Here is a 5,270-nt window from a genome sequence, read left to right on the forward strand (position 1 = left end):
GGTTGCAACAGTGCCGATTATAAATGAATGTGGGTTGTCCTTAAAGTCCAAGACCATTTCAATTTCAATGTTTTGAATCCTAAATAAGAGCTAGTGTATCTAATCTGAAATGACAGGAACTTAGAGGACAAGTAGGCCTATATTTCTTCAGTGGGGGTATAACAAAATGCATTGTGGCCTAAACTCGGGCGATAAAGAGAGAAAGACAGACAGACAGATAGGCACACCATGATGCTTATCTAACAGTACACAGCAGAATGCTGTGACAATGACCTCTGAATCTTGCCTAGAGTCCATGATTAAAGGCATATCATTCAGCCACAGAAGGGCTTACATAGGCTAGAAATGGCTAACTGTTAATGGAAAGGTCTTGACCTCAGCTGTAATAGGTCATTGTTGAACATCTATGGGACACCATCAAATGGGGTATACCCATTTAAAGATAAAAACAACATATCCCATAATATCTCCTGGCACAGGGATCATCAATGTCTGTACATTGACACATGTGGCGAGACTTGCCTTTGACCATGGTAGATTTTAGATTTTGTTTTTAAATAACAATGTTGTAATTTTGATCATGAGACTAAATTTCTGTCCCAGTCTCCAGGGTTTCTTCAGGATATGTATGACATTATATTCCACTAGTGGAAAAAAAGTTTCCATTATATAATGTTTCCAAGGTCCATTATTTATTCAGCAGTTAAATAGTGTTATTGTGACAGTAATCATTGCTATTTATATAGTGTTTGTTTAGTAATGTTAGGTTGGTTCCAGCCTTCCAGGTGGTCCCCAGCTAAATGATGGGGAGTTGATAACCAAATGGACCCCTATAGATCTTTTAATTACTGTAAAATCAAACCAAATGTACAAGCTAAATTATTTTTTACACATGATCTGTATTCCTAAATTATTAGGTATGAGACTGAGAGGCTAAATCTCACTAAATGGTGGTCCATGGCTCAAATGCATAATTGACAAACACTGATTTTGTGCCATGGTTCTCAAAGTGGGAGTGGGAGCTAGAAGTGATTAACAGGAGTGTGTGTGTGTGTGTGTGTGTGTGTGTGTGTGTGTGTGTGTGTGTGTGTGTGTGTGTGTGTGTGTGTGTGTGTGTGTGTGTGTGTGTGTGTGTGTGTGTGTGTGTGGTACATGGCTCATTTGTAATGTATTTTGTAGTCTTTCAACTTTTGTTTTTCTTCTGTCAACAGAAAATTCCAACGTCGAAAAGAAGTCTATGCAATATGGTAGGTTAAGTCTCCTCTTACCACCCTTTAGCAAAGTCTTTTTTAATCCAGGAAATCCAGTAGTAATCCACAATAGGAAAATAAAAGGTATCTTCATCCTGTGGTATAATATCCAAGATCCAATATAGAATACAGCATGACTTTTGCATGAGACTTCTCCTTCTCTTCTTACCCTGTACTGCCAAAGCTGCACTTCACAGGTGTTACAAACACGTCTGAATGCCAATCTACTGCAGCCAATCACTGCAGGAACTAGTCAAGTACTAAATAATATACTGTACATGCTCATATTATGCAATGTGTTCTTGTAGATAATTTTGTGTCTAATGCAACATTGTTGTTTGATGGAGTATGATAAAATCTAACCTATTCATTTCCTTTTTCACTCTCTCTCTGTTACATGAGGTGTCTCTGTGGTGGTATGAGGTGATCCTGGGAGCTAAGCCAACCAGGTAATTTACTTAATTAATAATGATTTATTTGAACTGAGAAGCCATTCTACAGCCTCACATTGTGTGTGCTTGTAGATCAGCTATTTTTGTGACTTCGGTCCATTATATCTCCCCTTTAATGATTGAATGATTGCACTCTCCCACAGTAATAAGGAAAATAAAAAACAACACATGTTGACCATTTTTACACTTTGTTAATTTTAAGCTCAGTGTCAGCTAGCCCACAATGAGAGTAAATGCCAGCAGAACAATATTGCAAGCCATTTTGGCAAAACCTTGATCGGCGCTACCCACACGTTAGGTTGTGTAGCTCATGCCTCGAATGCCCGATGCTTACAAGCTGTACTTTGTTGTAAAGGTGACGAATCAATGATAAAAATGATATAAAACAATACAAATTGGTATTATTAAAGGGGAGATAATGGCCCGAAGTCAAGTTTCCTTTCTTTTTGTGCTGATTTTATTTCCTTTCTCTCTGTGTCTCAGGTGCCGTACGTTGGGTGGCTGCTTGTTCTTGTGACGCAGTGTCCAGTCCTGTCTTATGTGGAAGCAAACATGTATGAACTAGTCACTAGTCTGTTTTCACTTCTCCCTCTCTCTCTCTCTCAGGTGTCTGCTGTGCTTGTCCCGCCTTTCCTTTGGGATAGACTTGGTGGTTTCTACTCTTGGGAGATAACAACCAGGTAGTCTGATCATTGTTTTGTACTAAATAGCCAATCTACAAACTGTTGTGCGATGGAAAATTATAACGCTTTGATTGGGTGTCTAACCTCTCTTTCTCTCTCAGGTGGCGTGACGTGTCTGATAGTCCTTTCGGACCTGGTGCCAGTGGTTGACAGGATAGAGGATGGAGAGAGGAGCAACATCTCTGTGATGACCAAGCTTTTAAGACCTTGGTAGGCTTTATATGAGTCACAGTATAAAGTGCATGTTTCAACATGGAAGAAGAGGAGGTTCGCACACTGTTCCAGAGCTCCGGTAAATAGTTATTATTCTATCCTAATAAACTATTTACTGGAGCTCTGGAACAGTGTGTGAACCTCCTCCTTCCATGGTGTGTATATTATATATTCCTTGGTTCGGCACCTGTAAATCTTTGGAGATGTGCTTGCTTCCCTCTCTGCATGTTTCAACATACAATATGAATTAACCCTTGTGTGATGTGGTTTTCTGTGTCTGCATAATTATTTGTTTAATTATTCTAGGCGATGGCCTGTCTGCATGTTTTCATTTTTTCGCAGCTTAACCACTGGAACCCCCTCTTATGACAATGTCATGATATGTGAAAATTATGTGAAAATAAATAAATACAATTTTGCATGAATGTAGCTTATAGACCTGCTGTTGCTGAGCAGATTTGGTGTAGAGGGTTTAAAAAAGCGGATCACCCTGGGCCACCTGATCAACAAGGGATCAAGAGATTATATGCCATGTTTACAAAAGAACCTTACCCTACTATATTGTTCACAAAAATGTAATATGTTTTTCTTCAGGCTCTTCGGTAACCACATGAAGGGGGAAAAGGAAGGTGGCTTTGGAGAAGACTGATGTATTTTAGAGCAATACAAGGTAACTTCATGTTGACCAAGGACAGACAATTGGCACACACCAATCTGTAAATAATGTAATTGGGCAAAACATGTCCTTCCCTTTGATACAATGGCAAGTGTCTTTGATTTGGTGTCTAACCCAGGGGGTTTCAAACATTTTTGACTCGGGTCACCTCGCCCCTGTAAATAATATTTTAATCCACAGCACCCTTGAAGTACACTGTAAATATTTTGAATCTTACACCATTAGAGAAATATCAGTTTCCATTAGAACTTGACTGAAAATAACTTTATACTTTATGTTTAACCACTTGAACCCCAGCATCCCTATTCTGGGAGGAAGGTTCACCAAAAATAGCCGATCTACAAGCTCACAGCGCGTCGTGACATGTTGTGAGCTTGTAGATCTGCTATTTTTGCAGAAGAGAGTTGGCCGTAGATGGAAAAATAACTCCTCACAAATCAAGTCAGTTTTACTTAGTGAACTGATATTGATGTAGTGATATTGATGATCAGATTATTCTGAGACACCCCTGGACTGGCATCAAGGCACCCTAGGGTGCAACAGCACCCACTTTAGGAAACCCTGGTCTAACCTATTTCCTTCTTTCTTCTCTCTCTCTTAGCTGGCGTGATGTGTCTGCTTGGGTCCAGTCGTTGAGAGGATGGAGAGAAGAAGCACCTCTGTGACCAAGCTTTTTAAGTAAGTAAGAAGTAATGCACAGCATAACACAGTATAAGGTTTGGGTGTTCTGTGGTTTTCAGTGTCTTACAATTTAATTCTTCTGGGTGAGGGCCTGCTTAACCAACTGAACTCTTGTTATTTTAAGGTTATGAGGGTGAACATGATGTGAAGTTTTCAAGTTTTTGTATGCATTGTGACCTTGTAGACACACCTGTAAATAATTTAATTTGCAAAACATGACAATGTGGTGGTGTAAGGTTATGACAGCATGTTACATATTTTGTATTCTCTTTTTCTACAGATGCCGTCATGACGTTCAACCCAGAAGCAGAGGACAACCTAAAGCAGCAGAGGCGGGAGACACAGGGGAACTGTCCATTTCAAGAGGGACACTATGGACTGATATAACTTGAATTAGTTCTGGTTGGACCTAAAACCTGGTAGCTCACTGGACATGCAGGCAAGAGGAGGCAGCGGGGGACACAAACGCATGCACTCAGAACTGATTGAACTGACACTGTGAATTCTGGGGGATCTTGGTAGTTCTGTTTGGCCTACAGTTTAATCTGGCAACTCACCGGAATACATTTTTTTAATTATTTTTTGTAGTTGTGAACTCACCGGAATATATTTTTTAAATAATTTTTGTTGTTGTTGTGAACTCACTGGATTATATTTTTTAATTATTATATTTTTGTTGTGAACACACCGGAATATATTTTATTAATAATTTTGTTGTTGTTGTGGGACATATGCAAGTAAAAAGGAAACTGTCTGGAAGTTCTCTCTGAGGTAGGCTGTGCTATTATTTAATGTATTTCTTTATTTGTCCAGTGTTAAGGTAAAAAAAAGGTGAACTGTTATGTTCTTTTCTGGATCAAGCTTAATCAGACCTAGTGACTGCTGTGTGAGCTACCCTCTATTCACTATTCAGTACTTGACACAATTTGGTGTCATACTGTCATATGTCTGGAAGTTGATGTGATGTTAGCGTTGGTTTTCACGCCCTCTGATGTTTTGCATTTCCAACTTTGGTCATTGATGTCAACCTAATGTTGGGTTTTGACAGCAATGCACCTCTTGCTTACATGTCTAACCAACATTGGAGGATGACGTCTTGCCAACGTTGGGTTATGTTCATTTAACCAAATTAGAACTTGTATCCAAATTTGGAGTTGAACCAGTAATCGTCTACATAACATCTGAGATTAACATCAAGCTGACGTTGGATTATGTCAGTCCAATTTTATTCAACTAAAATAACTTTTATCCAACGTTAGGAGACCAACCAAAATTCAATGTCAAGATAACATCAGATGCTTACATCAAATCAATG

The 5,270-nt window shown here is 39.1% G+C and overlaps 1 long non-coding RNA gene across 1 annotated transcript; it reads left to right on the forward strand.

Annotated features, from left to right (window-relative positions):
* Positions 1-2,349: 2,349 nt before the first annotated feature.
* Positions 2,350-4,584, forward strand: LOC308301789. The gene is made up of 5 exons (XR_013962911.1): positions 2,350-2,382; positions 2,487-2,595; positions 3,193-3,268; positions 3,876-3,952; positions 4,236-4,584. It is a non-coding gene; the product is annotated as an uncharacterized lncRNA (long non-coding RNA).
* Positions 4,585-5,270: the final 686 nt, after the last annotated feature.

This window comes from Nannobrachium achirus, assembly GCF_963921795.1.
Source record: "Nannobrachium achirus genome assembly, chromosome: 17".
Classification (NCBI taxonomy): Eukaryota; Metazoa; Chordata; class Actinopteri; order Myctophiformes; family Myctophidae; genus Nannobrachium; species Nannobrachium achirus.